This window comes from Uloborus diversus, chromosome 4 (genome assembly GCF_026930045.1).
Source record: "Uloborus diversus isolate 005 chromosome 4, Udiv.v.3.1, whole genome shotgun sequence".
Taxonomy (NCBI): domain Eukaryota; kingdom Metazoa; phylum Arthropoda; class Arachnida; order Araneae; family Uloboridae; genus Uloborus; species Uloborus diversus.
Genome location: NC_072734.1, coordinates 152,694,144 through 152,713,828, shown reverse-complemented (window position 1 = coordinate 152,713,828; position 19,685 = coordinate 152,694,144). Strand labels below are relative to the sequence as shown.

Below are 19,685 nucleotides of genomic sequence, written 5' to 3'. Positions count from 1 at the left end.
AATCATCAATTTTGAGAGGAAAATCACATTTCACTACCTCAGTTAACCTGTAGGGTGGTTCGAAAAAAATCGATCTTTTCAATTTTGTAATCGCGTTACCTCTCAAACGTGGCAGTTTGGTACCCTCCATCGGGGAAAAATAATAAAACAATTCTAAGTTGACATCTTCAGTTCGCGCATAATTTGAAAAAATGCTAAAAATTGAATTTTTCAAAAATTAATTAAATCAGTTTTTTGTATTTTTTCATAACGCAACAACCATAAATTGTCATTATATCGCTTAGTTTAAGCCTAAAAAATATTTCACAGCTTTTACATAAGATCTTTCAGTTCGCGCATACGCTTTAGATTGGGCACAATTTAAGGCATATGCGCAAACGAAACAACAAATGTAAAAGCTATAAAGTATTTTTTTAGCTTCAAACTACACCATATACTGTCAATTTATGGCTATTGCGTTATAAAAATATAAAAAAACTAATTTTATTATTTTTTGAAAAATTCAATTTTTAACATATTTTTTCAAACTTTCAGCCTTATGCGCCACGCGCGAACTGAAGATGTCAACTTAGAATTTTTTTCATTTTTTTCCTCCTATGAAAGATAATAAACTGCTACTGTTGAGAGGTATCGCGACTCCGAAATAAAATGAGCTGATGTGTGCATCACATGAATTCCTTTTACTCCAACTTAATGTCATTTTCTCATTATTGGCAGTTTTAATGTGATTCAATAGTTTACTCTCTAAATATCACCAACAGTGGCCAAATTAAAACCAAATTTAAAAAAATAAAATAATAATAATAAATATTTTTTTTTCCAAATTTGTCGCCAAGTTGGCGAAAAAACTTGGCGACCAAAAGACTGGCGATATATCGCCTAGTGTCCGCCAAATTATAACACCACTTGAGTTTACATCGAAATTAACAATGATTTCCCCCCCAAAACGGGCAAAAGACCCCCTTTGGAACATCCGAATGCAACCAAAATGGGAGGTGCACAACTAGACCCCACTAGGAGTCTAAGTACCAAATTTAAACATTCTAGGACATTCCGTTCATGAGTTATGCGACATACATACACACATACGCGCATACATACGTACATACAGACGTCACGAGAAAACGCGTTGTAATTAACTCGGGGATCGTCAAAATGGATATTTCGGGTGTCTGTACGTTCCTAGGCATATATCCAAGTGTGGTCGGGTTGAAAACATAAATTCAACATTCATTCGGGGGTGAGCAAAATGGAAATGAAGGCCGATGTTTGAGTGAAAATTTTTTTGCGAATACAATATTTCTAATGCCTAAAAAAAATAAACTTTCTTTTAAAAGCTGCACCACAAACAAAGTAAATTTCTGAGTAACATTCAAAAATAATGTCTATTTAAAAAGGAAAATAATTCGAAGCATCAGCAGAAGCCTCCCAGAGGGGTGTTTAGAAAAGACGAAACACTTTTTTTCCAACATAATTGGCCCACCCCTTTGTCACAAAGTTTCGCACTTCACCTTACCCTCTCCCCTCCCTGGTCATGTGTTAACCAAAAAGCAATTCCCCTCCCTCCCACTTGCCACAAACGATCATAATTTTGCTAACCCCCCCCCCCCCACCACATTAAAGCGTGACATTATTTGAGGGCGATCCCTTAGAAATTAAACGAATTCCTTCATGTTGAAGAAATAAATGATATTTTTAAAACTATCGAAAATTTCCGATATTTTGATATAGATCGCATATTTGATATGCAGGGTGTAACAAAAGTCCTTGACACATTAAAAAAATTCATAGAAAACCAACAAATTGTCGTATCAGCAAGCATACACTAAAGTCTTCAAAACAGTAAATGCATCCTCAAATCACTCTTTATTATTGCAATATGTAGACTTAAAATCAATGTTTCCTTCATTATTTGTAGCTAATATATCATTTTACATTTTAATCAATTTTCATGGAATTAATTTTGCATTAGCTGTTTTACTTATTTTTCTTCTGTTAGCTATTTTTTCAGTTCTTTTATTCAGAAATAAAAAAAATATGCATTGGTTGGTGCACAGTCATTAGACATTTTCTTTTTTTATGACCATTGTTTAATATTTAATTAGGCACTTTTAATATGAATTAAAATTGTTGCATTAATACTAATAATTTTATGAATATAAACTAAAAAGGAATATTATATTACTTTGTTATATTAATGATGTAATACATCATAAAAACATAGTACATAACTTTTTGGTTATTTTTAATAATAAATGAACAATATTAGTATGATTAATACAATCTATCCCTTAGAAATTAAATGATTTCCTTCATGTTGAGGAAATGAATGATAAAATAAATACTATATATAACAATACAGTCAGGGTTCGAAAATATCAAGATATTTTCAAAACTATCGAAAATATCCGATATTTTGAGATAGATCGCATATTTGATATGCAGGGTGTCCCAAAAGTCCTTGACACATTAAAAATATTCATAGAAAACCAACAAATTGTCGCATCAGCATACACTAAAATCTTCAAAACAGTAAATGCATCCTCAAATCACTCTTTATTATTGCAATATGTAGACTTAAAATCAATGTTTCTTTCATTATTTGTAACTAATATTTCATTTTACATTTTAATCAATTTTCATGGAATTAATTTTGCATTAGCTGTTTTACTTATTTTTCTTCTGTTAGCTATTTTTTCAGTTCTTTTATTCAGAAATAAAAAAAATATGCATTGGTTGGTGCACAGTCATTAGACATTTTCTTTTTTTATGACCATTGTTTAATATTTAATTAGGCACTTTTAATAAGAATTAAAATTGTTGCATTAATACTAATAATTTTATGAATATAAACTAAAAAGGAATATTATATTACTTTGTTATATTAATGATGTAATACATCATAAAAACATAGTACATAACTTTTTGGTTATTTTTTAATAATAAATGAACAATATTAGTATGATTAATACAATCGATCCCTTAGAAATTAAATGATTTCCTTCATGTTGAGGAAATAAATGATAAAATAAATACTATAAATAACAATACAGTCAGGGTTCGAAAATATCAAGATATTTTCAAAAATATCGAAAATATCCGATATTTTGAGATAGATCGCATATTTGATATGAAGGGTGTCCCAAAAGTCCTTGACACATTAAAAAAATTCATAGAAAACCAACAAATTGTCGTATCAGCATACACTAAAGTCTTCAAAACAGTAAATGCATCCTCAAATCACTCTTTATTATTGCAATATGTAGACTTAAAATCAATGTTTCCTTCATTATTTGTAGCTAATATTTCATTTTCAGGGGTCTGGCCAGAGGATATTTGGGTCCGTTAACGGACCCTTCACAAAAATCCGATCAACCAAAACGGACTTTCACAAAATCCCGGTCAAACAAAACGGACCTTTCACAAAATCCCGATCAAACAAAACGGACCCTTCACAAAATTCCGATAAACAAGATCGGATCTGTCAAATTGTTTATTGAAAGAGCAAATCTGAAAGCAAAATAACGCATATTTCTGTGTATAAACCGATAATTTTTTGGAACCTTTTTTAAAGTCAAATTAGAGGGATCAGCTTATACAAAATTGGCTAATTTTGAAAAAAAAAAAAAAAAAAAATAGACACTCTTGGAATGCTCTTGCACGCGATAAATAATTGCTACTGCCAAATAAATATAATGGTTGTTTGTTTTATCACAGCTAATTAGCAGCGGTGTTTTTGTAAACTTTTCTGAAAAGTCATTGGTAAGCACTTTTCTCCGCTCATGATTTAATAAACAATAATAATATCTACGAAATGAACTTAGAACTGCAAAGGGATAGTAAGGGTAAGGAAAAAATATGATCGCTTCAGATAGTGTTACCAACTTCAAAATTATCACCACTTAGCGTCTGGCGTTGAACCTTTATAATGACTTGATTAGAAAATATTCTCATCATTTTGTCGGCTTGTCAATATTTGCGTTTTTACGGTGCGGTGCGATGTTTAATTGTTATTTTGGGAGAAAATTATATGGGTTTTGATTTTTCAATGCTAACAAGGATGATTAACTTTAAATAAACTCTTTTAGTTACCGTTTTTTTTTCTTTAGATGTCTACATTTTGAAAAATGCAATCTTTTAACATCCGATATGAGAATCATATTTTGTTCTTTTTTCAAGCTAACTTCGCTTTATTAGGATTCAAATAAATGAAAAGTCTCTTTATTTCTGTTAGAACTCTCATTTCAAGTTTTTAAAGCAAAATTCCATTTTCTGTTATGAGTCAAAAATTAAAATGCTAAATAGATGGTTTATTTTATTTTATTTTTTGGGTCAACTGTGTCCACAGATATTAATGATATGTTTATCATAGGACTCTAAAATGCAATTTTAAAAAATTTTTATCAAAAATATTTCTTTTACAAGCCGTTTTTATACTTTTGATGCCTTCACTTTGAGAATTGCGATCTCTTTGCATCCGCTATGGGAATCCGATTTTTCGAATTTTTAATGACTATTACGCTTTGTTAAGAGGTAAACAATTGAAATATCTTTTTATTTTTGTTAAAATCACGGAATTTATAAGTTTTAAACGAAATTCTGTGCTTTTTAAGAGTTGAATGCTGAACCCTATTCTGAATTTTATTTTATTTAGTTATATTTTTGTTACAATTATTTTAAGTACTGTACAGAAATATATCTAGTATAATTTAACATAATGTAGAATGGTAGATAAATATTGAAATGTAGAATGGTAGATAAATATTGATACTTGAAAGAGCGATGCCCCCCCCCCCCCCACCAAATATCAGAAAAAAACCCAGAATGATTTTCTCGACGTAGAAGAGGAAAACACTCAACTTTAAGTTTAATTGATGCAGTTTTTGCCATCTCTAAATTTTAAAATTTCGTTTTAACAAAAAAATTTTTTTTTTTGCGAAATTTTTTGATTTTTCACAAAATTAATTCATTTTTCACAAAATTATTTGATTTTTCACAAAAAACGGACCCTGTGAAAAATCCTGGACAGACCCCTGATTTTACATTTTAATCAATTTTCATGGAATTAATTTTGCATGAGCTGTTTTACTTATTTTTCTTCTGTTAGCTATTTTTTCAGTTCTTTTATTCAGAAATAAAAAAAATATGCATTGGTTGGTGCACAGTCATTAGACATTTTCTTTTTTTATGACCATTGTTTAATATTTAATTAGGCACTTTTAATATGAATTAAAATTGTTGCATTAATACTAATAATTTTATGAATATAAACTAAAAAGGAATATTATATTACTTTGTTATATTAATGATGTAATACATCATAAAAACATAGTACATAACTTTTTGGTTATTTTTTAATAATAAATGAACAATATTAGTATGATTAATACAATCGATCCCTTAGAAATTAAATGATTTCCTTCATGTTGAGGAAATAAATGATAAAATAAATACTATAAATAACAATACAGTCAGGGTTCGAAAATATCAAGATATTTTCAAAAATATCGAAAATATCCGATATTTTGAGATAGATCGCATATTTGATATGCAGGGTGCCCCAAAAGTCCTTGACACATTAAAAAAATTCATAGAAAACCAACAAATTGTCGTATCAGCATACACTAAAGTCTTCAAAACAGTAAATGCATCCTCAAATCACTCTTTATTATTGCAATATGTAGACTTAAAATCAATGTTTCCTTCATTATTTGTAGCTAATATTTCATTTTACATTTTAATCAATTTTCATGGAATTAATTTTGCATTAGCTGTTTTACTTATTTTTCTTCTGTTAGCTATTTTTTCAGTTCTTTTATTCAGAAATAAAAAAAATATGCATTGGTTGGTGCACAGTCATTAGACATTTTCTTTTTTTATGACCATTGTTTAATATTTAATTAGGCACTTTTAATATGAATTAAAATTGTTGCATTAATACTAATAATTTTATGAATATAAACTAAAAAGGAATATTATACTACTTTGTTATATTAATGATGTAATACATCATAAAAACATAGTACATAACTTTTTGGTTATTTTTAATAATAAATAAACAATATTAGTATGATTAATACAATCTATCCCTTAGAAATTAAATGATTTCCTTCATGTTGAGGAAATGAATGATAAAATAAATACTATAAATAACAATACAGTCAGGGTTCGAAAATATCAAGATATTTTCAAAACTATCGAAAATATCCGATATTTTGAGATAGATCGCATATTTGATATGAAGGGTGTCCCAAAAGTCCTTGACACATTAAAAAAATTCATAGAAAACCAACAAATTGTCGTATCAGCATACACTAAAGTCTTCAAAACAGTAAATGCATTCTCAAATCACTCTTTATTATTGCAATATGTAGACTTAAAATCAATGTTTCCTTCATTATTTGTAGCTAATATATCATTTTACATTTTAATCAATTTTCGTGGAATTAATTTAGCATTAGCTGTTTTACTTATTTTTCTTCTGTTAGCTATTTTTTCAGTTCTATTATTCAGAAAAAAAAATGTGCATTGGTTGGTGCACAGTCATTAGACATTTTCTTTTTTTTATGACCATTGTTTATTATTTAATTAGGCACTTTTAATATGAATTAAAATTGTTGCATTAATACTAATAATTTCATGAATATAAACTAAAAAGGAATGTCATATTACTTTGCTGCATTAATGATGTAATACATCATAAAAACATAGCACATAACTTTTTGGTTATTTTTAATAATAAATGAACAATATTAGTATGATTAATACAATTTTTATACTGGAAGTACCGTAGTTATTAAAAATAAATACCTTAAATATCAAAATATCATGATATTTTCAAAATAAATATCAGAAATATATCGTATATCACGATCTGTATTGACTGATATATATATGGGCAAACCCTGATTTGCCTAAATAGAACTCAGGGTTCTGGAACCTTTGGTAAAGCAGAAAGTCTAGCATAATCGCAAAACACTAAAAAATTTCCGTAAATTTAGGCGCATTGGCCATAAAATTATACGGTAAGTGCCCTTCTTCGAGGAAACAGGGCAGTGACCGTAATTGTAAAAAAACTACAGTAAATTTAAGTTGCGTTGACCGTAAAATTACGGGGCAGTCGTCCAGTCCCTTAATCTGTGCAGAATACGGTCATTCCCCGTAATTTGCTGGCTGATAAAGATCACGTGTCGTTGTCACGTGTTTCTACGCAAAGAAGCGGGAAGGAGAAAAGCCAAGATGGCTGCCTTTTGTTGAACGAATGTTGGCTTCCAACTAGATTATTACCTTTTTAATATGTAATATATGATATACGTCTTACAATATCTGGACTAAATATACGTATTGGAGAGTAGGGACTGTCTTCCAGGCTCTCATCTAAGTATTGCTCCTAGGCGTCGAAAAAAAAGAAAGTGTTGTCTTCCTGTCTTCCTCGCCATGTGTATTCCAATGTCTGGAATCAAAATATTAAGTAAGTGTTTTTTTTCTATACTATTGTTTAAGTGTAATTTTAATCTGCTGTTCTTTTGTAATTAGCTATTTTGATAACAATAATTTGTGAGCATTGATTGATGGCGAGTACCGAAGCTTCGCTGTAACGTTGAAATTTAGAATTGATATTGATTGTATCAAGACGTACTTACATAGTACAATGTATGCAAACGTGATGCAATATAAACGCACAAATGAATATCATACTATGCTCCATGTGTTTTAATTTCCATAGTTTCATCCAAAAATTTCTGCAATATTTTTCTAAATTAATGTAATTAATTAAAGATGTTGTGCATGAGGGCAAAATGAATTATTTACTAATTCTCTGCATGCTTTATATTCCTGGTTTTAAATAACCATGATCAATGACTAATAGGAATTGGTTACATTTTTTAGATTGTTTTTAATGAACTCAAATGTTACATTTAAACCAATGAAATAAAACATAGGTACGTAGTTGAAAATAAATTGCTTTAGGCTACCTATTAACGACAGATTCGTTTTTAGTAGAAAATATAAATAATGACATCATTGTTTTCATTAGTTTCACAGCTAGAAATGTTTAAAACATGTTTCATACATTTTTTTAATAGCTAAATCTTTAAACAGTTATTCATACAATTATTATAAACCAAAAATAATGTGATGAAGCATGTATTTCTTATCAACTTTCAACACTTAATTACTGAATTGTTTCTGGTTCAATGTGCCTAAACTTATAAATTAAATGTAAATTTCTATAATAATACTATGTTTTACTGTAACTTACAACTATTCATAACTTAAAATATAATGTTTTGTATAATAATTACTGTAAGAAGAATGTTCACATCATTAACTGATGTATTGTCTGAATGAAATTGAAGCAGTTTTCAATTTGCTCAATCTGAGCGGACGAGAAGCCATGTCTTTCTAGTAGGAAACTTAGGCTGTGTTTGCATCATAGAAGTATAATCTAGGTTTTTTTGGGGAGGGGGGGAGGTGATTAAAGTGGTGAGATTGTGCTATTGAAATTTACTGTGGGTATGCCTTTTTTAGAGAGTCGTTCATGTGACTTATAATATCAAATAACTTTTTATTGGGGGTTGCATAGCCAGGATTTCATTTCTTTAAGGGTCTAATATACAGAATACAGAGTGGTTCAAACGGGGTGACCCCCCCTCCCCCATCGCATATTCAGTGTTATGTTCATTACGCAGTCACTTTACAGTCTTTAAAGTAGTAAAAATCGGCAGAGCACCATCTATGTCGTAACACAGCGGAATTCTGCTCCATGTTATTGCAGATGTTTTGCTGGGTTCGGAGCAGAATTTTAAACGCAATGTTCTAAACGCCAAAATTGAGTGGAATATGGTGCAGAATTCAGCTGTGTTGCAACATGGATCTTGTTCAACTGAAGTTCTTAAGACTTCAAAGTAACTGTTAAGCCCGGCTCTATAAATTTTTACCCTCTTGCAAAAACTTAGTGGGTCCCCTCCTAGACTAACAGTGTATATTGTTTACGTAAATAAGTCTCAGTACTAGTTTTTTTTCCTTTTTTTCCCCTCAATTTCTTGGATCGTGGATCTCCCTTAAGGATGTGCCCCCCCCCCCGAACTGCAGGTACTCAGATCGGAGCCTGAACTGTACAGCAAACATTCAACCATAGTAAAATTAAATGAGGGTTACTCCCGCTTTCGAACCACTCTGTGTATTATACATTGAAGCACAGTTTATACGTTTATCTTTTATACGTTTTTATCATTTATACGTTATCAAAATTAGTCACTGCTGAGTCCAATACATAATAACGAAAACCTATTATACTTTTTTTTATTTATACACTTATTTCATGCAGTACTTTCAAAAACGTATAAACGCTGCTTACTTGAAGTTTTCTTATATACGACTAATGAAATTATGTGTGAAACACAAATATTTTCATTTTTGAATTTTTTTGGTCATTTCAATTAGGGTCTAGATCCATGAACCCTCCCCCTGGTTGTACTACTGTTTTTTGAAGTGTTTCATTCAAATAGTGTTATAATCGAATGTTTGTTGTCAAAGGCGCGTTTCAGGTCATTCTTTCGAATGATTTGGTTCTGGTATGAATGTTTTGACTGGAGTGTATTTTAATCATAATGGCAGGTTTATAGGAGTCATGGTTGCAGGTCCTTGAAGTGGGGGAGGGGCAGTGGTGGATCCACAGAGGGAGCAATTGGGGTGATCCCTCCCCCCCCCCCACGAATTCACAAACCGAAATTTACCTTTGCAAATTTAATTTTGTAAATTCGAAAAATTTCCGGAAAAGGTTTCCAAACTCTCCCCCTCCTCCCAAACTCATCACAAAAAATCGCCAACTGTATTTTTACGACTTTTTAGTTCCAAAATTTTTTCAGGGGAGAGTCCTCAACCCCCTCTCTCCAATGTCATCAAAGATCGTCAAAAATTTTGAATTTTTGGATCTTCAATTTCGAAAAACTACCCGAAATCAAAAACGTTTTCGAAAATGTCGTTCATTCAAATTTTACGGGGTTCTTGAATCAGAAAGGAATGGGCCCTTACTGTTCATCCTTCTATTCTACTTTTGAATTTATGCTTTGTCTTATGTGTGTACGGTTATAAAACTATTTCAACGGTGTAGTTATTGAGTAGTACTTAATACATTCTAAACTACTGGGTTTATACATTTTTCTTTTTAGTTTTTTTGGTTTTTACGCAGTCTGGTTTTTTGTTTTTATTTAATAATTTTTTATTTAATCTGGAGTTTTTTTTATATAAATGATGCATAATCATACCTACCATTTTTTATTTTGCTCCATATACTTAGTTGAATTTTCTTTCATCCAGACAATCCTTGCTTTAAAGTTTTTGCTAAAAAATAACTTCTGGATCAAGAAGTGTTTCATCGGAATTTATTTAGAGGTATGTATTAATATTTTATTTTAAGAAATGTTTTTCTAAACTCTATTGAGCGACGATCAGTTTCTTTGCTCAGAAACTAACGATTGTAATTTTTCTACTTGTTACTTGTATTCAGTGCTTTTATTTCTGGTCGCTGTTGTATTTAAATGTTATCGATATGAAAAAATAAAATTTTATAATAAATTTAAAAGAATATAAAATGTTCAGTATAATTGTGCCACAGAGTAATGTCCGATGAACTGGACACGAAAACAGAACTCTTCATTTTGTAATCTTAGGTAGTCTATTTGTATTGTATAGGTATGAGAACACGTCCTATTTGTATTGTATAGGCAGGGCGCCCATATGCAAAGTTGCAAGGGGGGGGGCTCAAATATTTTCCCTCTATATTTTCCACATGGAAACTGATTTCAGGACAGATTAGAGTCATTAAAATTTGACATTTTTAATAACTTATTCATTAATGGCTGGAGAAGAAATGTTTTTACATTTTTGCAAGGAAAAAAGTACTAAAAGCAAGGAAATTCTAATTTCAAGGGGGGGCTCTAGCCCCCCTTGCACCCCTATATGGGCCCCCTTGCCTTATACGTATATAAACTACTGTATTTTGGATTAGCAACATGTGTTACAACCAAGGATACTTGGGCAGTTTTAAACAGTTAAAATCTCAACCCTGGCTGTCCTACTGCATACCCATCCATGCTCGTCATTGGAGGGGGGGGGGGATTTCCCCCCTCCCATTCTTTCAAGAATAAAAGATGAGCATGACTAGGGTATGCATGGGCGCTGCCAGTTAGGAGGTTTTAGGGGCTCAATTCCTCCCAGAATCCTTGGTTTTAACCCCATTGCCGATCCTAATGCCTAACGCATTCACAGTAGTTAAAATGCCGGGCCTGATCCTACTTACGACAAAAGAAGTGCATTAGCCATCTTTTGTGGTACAACTTATAAATGATGAAAGTGCATAAAAAATTCTGAAAATACTTGGGTGTCAATTAAAGCAATAACTTAGCCAGAAATAAAGCACCTTGTGGGACATAAACAATACTAATTAATTTTAAAAGCAATGAAAGGAAGTTGTATTCCAGATTTTTACTTTAAAAAATATTAAGTGAATTTAAAAAAAAAAAATACTCTAATTGTTTGCAGGTTATTCATTAAGTATATTTGAACACAAAGTGAGTGGATAATAATGTCGGCAGAGAATTATGACCCTCGCCTTGTATCCATCGTTGCATGTAGGATGCGCAGATTTCCATATTTATTTTGAAAATACAGTCAAACCTTATTAAAACTAAATCCAAGGGACCTTTATAATCTATTGGCCTTCACCTTAGTTTATCTTATCAAAATATCAATCATTAACAATCAATAGGACAGGGATCACAAATGTAGTTTATCTTAGCAGAAATTCATTTTAAGCGTGTTCAAAATAGTATGATATGTTTGATATTTTGTTTTCCAATTGCGATGTTTGCAATCTAAGAATTATATTAATCATATCAGTAACACTCATTTACTATTGAAAAGAACCAAAAGTCGACTGCTAATAAAATTTACTGTAAGGGTGTCTTTTTTAGGAATGTCCTTCTTTGAGGCACCGTCTTTTAGGGGATGAGGATGAGCCTCCACTATTGTGGAACGGACACCTTCGTGGTTTTTTAAATGATTGTTTCTTTAGTGTTTTAATTAAATAGTGTTATAAAAGAATGTTTGTTGTCGAGAGTTTGGTTATTGATTTCTTCTGGATGATTTGATAGCTCAATTATGTTTTTGAGCGAATATTTTATTAGAATTCTAGTCAAATATTTGACTGAAGACTGAATATTTGGCTAAAAAATGATTTATAATTTTTGTATTTTATTTTATGGCAATTCAGAATTGAAGATGCTTATCTATTTTCTGTAGATTAATTATTTTGTTTGAAGCATTACATAATATTTTGAATTGTAAAACTTCCGAAATCAAAATACTGCAAAATTTAATTTCTGAGTGTTTTCTTTGCACGTTATAAATTGCCTTTTTTAAACATTTGTGAGACGAGAAACGTTTCACAAATTGATTTTTTCTGCTTAGTGTTTCATACCTAAGAAGTCCAGTGGCACTTTGTGCCTCCTCATTGCAGATTTGAGTTTAATTCCCCGTTGGGCACAGTTGACTTCACCTTTCATCCCATAAGTGGGTCAATAAAATGAGTACCAAGCATGCTTGGAAACTAAACACTGGAGGTTCCACGTTTGACTGACCACCTTACTAGAACACCTGCCTTTGCACCCCACAGCCCTCTGTCATGAAGATTGATATGGGCACGGTGGGATTGCCTCCAATTTTGCGCCACTGAGTTTAGTTTCATACTTATGACTTATAAGCGGTAAAAAAAAAATGTTTATGTGGCGTAAGATATAAAAGAAAGTGAAAAGTTGCGAAACTTAAATGTAACATCTGAATGTTTTCTCTTGCACTAAAATCACCTTAAATGTTTCATTCTTCAAACAGTATGCCTTTTACAGTAAAAAATTTTGGGAACAATTCATTTAACAATGATTTTTAATTTCATCAAAAGTATATTGATTTAAACCTGCCAGCAATTTTTGAATAACAAGTTATACTTAAGTATATTTTTGGTTCACAATGTGTGAATTTCACTTCCATGGCATGTCACACACCTTGTGTGGCTGTTTATGTTGCTTAATAACTTGATTAATTAAAAGTATATACTAATTTATTAATTATTCCTTTCACAAGTGCCTCAAATGATAATTGTTTAAGTATATTTAACTTTTTAATAGTGGTTTAGTTCATTTTAGTAGGACAAGAAGTCATGTCGCACAAAAATTTACTAAATACTATTTTACATGTATTTGAAACTACTAATTAAACCATACTTTAATGAAGAGAACTTAATTATATTCCCACTAATCATTAAAATAGCTGATTGATTGCACAATTAACAAAACTACCACTTTGATATTAAATTGGCCTCAATTTTTAAATACTAAAAGTTATTTTTATTTTAATTTCTATGAACAAGGGATTATTTTATTTTTTATTTATACGTAAAATAATTGGAACTGAGCTGGCCATTGTTTATGGTTACTTCTAGTAGGTAACACTTTCATGGAAGAACGAAAAAAAAAGGAAAAAAGGTTTCGAAATTGAAAAATATTTGCATTCAAAAGTTATGTTTTCTGAAGAATTACCCAAATGTGATAATATTAGTAAATAACAGGTTGGATGTTTGTACTAGAGTACTATATACACATTCATTCTATATACACATTCATGGTATAAAAAATTGTTTGCCTACTAATTGTCAACTATTTATGTTATTTACTATTCAATTGCTGACTAAATATTAAGGTATTCAGCCAAACCAAGTATTCGGTTTTGTGTGCCAAATAGCCAGCAGTATACCAAAAATCAACTGCATATTCAATGTATCCCTAATTTAAACGAAGAGCTTTTTCAAAGTTGGTGGGTATGCATGTTAAAACCCAGTGTGCATGTGTGGTTGAAAACATTGTCCTACTATTGAGTGCAGTAATTTAGTGTGGTTGAATATTACTTAGGATGATTACTGAGTACTCAACCCAAGTTCATGCTACTGGGTCAAGTACTGAATATAGATCTTTTTTTAACGAACAACTGACATACACAAGGGAAAATTTTTCTGTTATTGGAATATTTATATGGATATTAAGCATGAAATAAGTTTTCAATTAAAAAGAAAATCCAAAAGGATTTAAAGTTTAAAATTTAAAACTATTTTTTCAGAATTTGTGGGGGGAAAATTGAAATTGATTTAAAAAACTTAAATTTTTCCATCACAGTTCTTTCTCGCGTTAAAAATTAATCATAGATAGTTTCTTTGTGCTTTAAAAATTTTTGACCAGTACTTTTACTGGGAAGTCTCTTATTTTGGGGTAAGGAGCTGAAGATTCCCGTAGTTTGTCTTTTTCCTTCCAACAATGCAACATGTTTTCTGTCTTTACTTTTCTTTTTGAACTTGGAAAAAAAAATACAAATACTAAACCTGTACAAATGCATCCTTTAGGACTGGACTCAGACTCCAATATTATTCCTATAGCGAACAAAAGTAGTTTTATTCAAATATTATGTTTTTATTTATAAAATTTGTTTAAAAGTTTTATTTATGTATGGGCAAATGAAAATTTATGAAATAAAATAGTTTATTTTTATTTATCTTTTGTGGCCCCCCTTAGCCCCTCTACTAGAAAATCTGCTACCATGCTTATGTATGGGGTCAAAAAGCTTGGATGCTTATGCTCTGAAAAAAGGTGTTTTCAATATCTGTTTTTATCATACTGTAGATGCCCGTCAGGAAATAGCCCATATTGGCACTAAAAATTCCAAAATGTTTTTTCCCTGAAATTTCCCCTTATACTTGTACTACAGTTGCAGGTTTACCCCAAGATCTTTGCAAGACTCCAAAGTGCTTTATGTTTAATTATATCTCTTAATGATCATCATTATTGTTTATGTTTTCAATTGAATATGATTCATTGTTTCTTTCTTTTTTTGAAATTGATGTTCACTAAATATTCATAACCTCATTTTGTTTTCTTTTCAAAACAGACCACATATTTTGAATTGATGTTGGAAAAATGCTTTTCTTTGTCACTCGTTTGATTTGATGAAACAAATTTTTCGATATTTACGTGTTTACCAGCTTTTATGCATTAAACTTAAGATTTATACATTTTAGCAGTTACGATGTCTTTTGATCTAGCCTTAATTTTTTGTTTAATTTTATTATAGCTTTTATTTCTATGTATGCATGTGCTTTTTCCTAGGATTCCTGGAAATTATGTAAAAATCCTTTGAACATCATATTAGGGAGGAAAACCTTATGAAACCAGGGAAAGGGGTGAAAAAAAATAGGGTGCTTTAAAATGCTTTATTTTGATTTTCACTATTTAGTGAGAATGCTGCTCTGCTTTAAATGTGTGAAAAACAAATCATTCTTAATTTTCCTTATGGTGATTTCTTTTTAGGGCAATATTTTGGATAAGTTACTGAACTAAAGGATCCAAAAGGAATAAAGATTTGGAAAAAGTGATTCAACCAAGTTTTGAAAAATTTGACCATAATTTCTCTTCTGAAAAAGTTTATTTGTAATTATGTTGTTATTTAACTTGTAATTAGTGTAAAATAAACCTTTTTGATGTTTTAACTTCTTTGTTTTCATTGTTGACACTTCTGGATATTGTCTCTTCTTATTTCTTATGTAGACATGCTCACATATTTTTTTGGTAATAATTTTTGAGCTAAAATTCTTTCTCTCGATAAAATTGTTTTCGAGATGCTTACCTTTAATGAATACTTATGGTGTTTAAAAATTAATTTATCCATAAGTTTATGCTAGCTAGTAAAAAATGCAGTCTATTTTTGAAGTCGACTGCACAAGTTTTTAATTTATGTATAATTTAATTAATTTATAACTTTTTTAAATATGAAGTATAAATATGTTTTTTAATAATTTATATAACTTTTTTGAATATTCTATGTTCTTTGAATGAACGAGGTCAGCAAACAAGTAAAGGCAATGGACGAACCATTAAAAAAACACTAGTTGCCAATGTTGGTAACATGTGTTTTAGCGATGAAACGAATTATTATGTATGTAAGCATTTTATATAAAATGTTAAGTGTTGTATTTTACTATAATCCATACAGTAAAAAAGTTTTTTTTTTTTTTTTTTTTTTCAGTTAAGTTTCCCTTATTTCACGGGATTTTTTCTATATTTCTTTTTATACTTCTCTCTCTTAAACATGCATTCTCATTTTTAGAGATCATTTAATAGAATATTTATAATTCTGGCAACTGGGGTCCTCAAACTGCATTACTAACAGTGTTAGCCTATTTTACGTGTTTATTGAATTGTAAAAATGACTTGCATTTTATTGTGTTCTTAAAACTTTTATTCATAACTTGGTTCTTATATAACAATAAACTAAGTTTTAAAGCACCTAATAATTTATGGGCAATGACAATAAAGAATGACATTTTTTTATGAACATCATGTTAATTTACAGGAGGCAGTGACCATAGAAAAGTTTTATGAGCATAACGCCAATTTACGGGCAGTGATCCTAGAAAATGAATTATAGCTTTTACGGAAGTAATATCAATTTACGGGCAATAGGCGTAGAGAATAAATTCTAGCTTTTATGGGAGCAATATCAATTTACGGGCAATAGGCCTAGAAAATAAATTTTAGCTTTTACGGGAGCAATATCAATTTACGGTCAATGGGCGTAGAAAACAAATTCTAGCTTTTACGGGCATATAGTCAATGTACGGGCAGTGGCCGTAGAAAGAGGAATATAATTTTCACGGGCACATTGTCAATTTACGGTCACTCCCCTTTTATTTTACGGGGAGGAAATTACGGGCAAACCTATTATTTTCACGGTCAGGAAAGATTACGGGCAGAATATTATTTTTACGGGCAGTGACCGGACCATTTTCTGCCGGTCACTGACCGTATTCTAACGGTGAAATTTCTTACAGTGCATTCATAGATAATTATAAAGTACTCTATCTAAGTTTAAAAAATATTTAAAATTCTATGAGCATTAAGTAAAACATCATCAGGTGAAATATACAAAAGAAATTTAACACATGAAATTATAAGCCTAAATATTTATTGCTTCTTTTTTTATTTTTTAGTTGTGGCCTTTTGAAACAATCTTTAACTGTGCAAGAAATTGTTTTCTCGGAGAGCAATGTTGTTTCACTCATTCCTTCAGACTAAAAATTTGATCCTTTTTCCGATCCGTAGCAAAGAAAATTAATTATAAAAAATTTAAACGTCAAATTTACCAGCAGTAAGCAAAGCAAAGTTGGTTGTAAAAATAGCGCCACTTCTACTGATCCATTCTACTGACACGAAACCAGGGTTGGCAAGGTTTTGGACACTACGGTCCTGTCTAAAACCCTTGTGTCCAAAACTGTCCGAAAGTGTCCAAAACTCTATTTTTAGAAAAAACGTATTCTGTGAAAAAACATTAAAAATAAATAATAAAATATTTTATATTGAACATTAATTCAATGAGAACATTCAACTTATTTATGCAGATGATTTTAATCTAGTTACATATAAGTTGAATTATTTATTAAAATTTCAATTTGCATGCATGAGTTTATTTATTTTGATAATAGTAACCAAATTTCCCTATGTTTACGCATGTGTGCAAATGAAAGCAGGTTTGGCAAGGTTTTTACCATCCTGTTCAAACCCCTTGAGCCCGAAAGTGTCCAAAACTTTTTTTGAGAAACTATATTTTGTGGGAAAATATCAAAAACAGAACAAAATGTGTCGAAATTATTTTTTTGACTGTAAAATATATTCATTTAATGTGAACATTCAAGTATAAATATACTATATGTAACTTATTCATGCAGCTGATTTTAGTATAGTTAAATAAAAATTAAATTTTTCATTGAAAATTTCAATTTGTATGCAGGAGTTTTATTGCCTCCATAAACCAAATTTTTCGACATTTATGCAAGTGTGCAAAGGAAAGATTTCAAAATGTAGTGCAATAATTGACTTAAATGCAATAAATTACAATTTTTTGTAGTTACAGAATGTATTATATTAAAAATATGAACTAAAAAAGGACTAGCACATGTTCTATAACATAAGTGTAGTCATCAATTTCTTGTTCTTTAATCTATAATTTAAAAAATAAATTTTGTTAAAACATCATGTAAAACTTATTTGCAAAAACCATTTTAAAAAAAAGCTTTTTTTTTTCTTTTTCCTAAATATTGCACATTTAATAACATTCCTTTGTGTTATAAATGGAACTGACATTAGTTGTCTTGGTAGCGTTGTGAATTTCCTTTGATAACTCTGCCAACTGTTACATAAGGATGTTTTTACGCAATAGCTATTAGCAATTTTTTTAAGTAAATTTTTTTTAAATGAACATTTGAGAAATTTTTTTATTAAATTCCATTAATTAAACCTGATTAATATCTATATTTATACATTGCGAATATTGCAGTAAATACGAGTTGATTAGATTACACCCCTTTAGCTTTAGCATAGTTTTGGACAGTTTCAGACACTTTTGGACAGTTTTAGACAGTTTTGGACGGTAAAAACCACCTGTCCTGTCCTAAACCGGTTTTGGACAGTCTAAAACCCAACCCTGCACGAAACGGGCAGAAATAACGAATCAAATTTGCAAACAGTTCCAACAATTTCAGCTTCATGGAGTACAAACGAACCAGAAAATAAATTTCTTATTCCTTTGAGCAAGAAATAATTAAAATCCTACCTTTGGAACTCTGAATCCGTACTCGATTGCTTTAGAGAGACGATGTTCTACGTCGAAACAAGATTCTATTCTATTCTATTCAAGAGTCACAACTGACTTCAACTGTATTTATGTCGAGGTCGAAACAAGATAATACCCCGTTTACACTGGCCGAGATATACTAGTTTATTTTTAAACGGTGTTAAAGTTAAACCGCGAGCCGAAACGGGCGTTTACACTAGCGTTAGTTTAAACACGTTTAACCGTAACTTCTTGTTTGTTTACATTCTGTCATTCTGCTGTAACGTCGTTGCTTTTTTATTTTCATGCTCGCTTACACTGTTTTTGTTATTAAAGAAAATAATATTCAAGACTGAATCATATTTTCTAAGCACATTGCGAAATATATTTAGCAGTTTGTACGATTCTTATTTATTTTTAAGCAATTTATGTTCAAAGCATTGATTTTGTGCACGAAAAAAAAAACCCTTCAAAATCAAAGCTTTGAACTTGAAATCAGATTAATAGAGTGTTTTGAAACTTCATTGTTGGGAAATAAATGATTTCCTTTACATTTTCTTTCATGTTTACGTTTCATAGATGAGAAGAAAGTAGATTTTGTACATCAATAACAATTCAAAGGTGAAACGCACTGTCTAGTTTTGACACAAGTAAAATTTTTCGGTTGATAAATATCTCAAAATGTTTAGACCAGAATAAAAGTGTTCTTAGTTACCTGGAAAAATTTAGGAATTTGTAATTACAAACGAGCAAAAATCGACTTTTTAATTTTTTTTTAATCTTGAAAGTAAAGCTAATATTTTGATCAGTCACTCTCATGAATACATAAAAATAATAATAAAAATTTTCACTTTGTTCTTTTTTTCCGAATGGAGAATATGTATTTATGAATTAGAACTTTTTCAGTTCTACAGATCATACACTAATCTTTTTAATTTATCTACAGTGCATTGGTCTACATTTTGCACAGCTGA

General features: G+C 30.3%; 1 protein-coding gene across 2 annotated transcripts in view; it reads right to left on the bottom strand.

Annotated features, from left to right (window-relative positions):
- The window catches only part of LOC129221599 (uncharacterized), a 30,859-nt gene extending 12,014 nt beyond the window's left edge, over nt 1-18,845 (bottom strand). Inside the window, exons 1-2 of one of the 2 annotated variants that reach the window (XM_054856119.1) lie at nt 18,712-18,833; nt 7,288-7,453 (exon numbers count right to left, since the gene is read on the bottom strand). The gene's annotated coding sequence lies outside the window, so the exon portion shown is untranslated. Of the gene's footprint in view, nt 1-7,287; nt 7,454-18,711 lie in introns of both variants that reach the window. The other variant, XM_054856118.1, reaches the window with a different exon arrangement.
- Nucleotides 18,846-19,685: the final 840 nt, after the last annotated feature.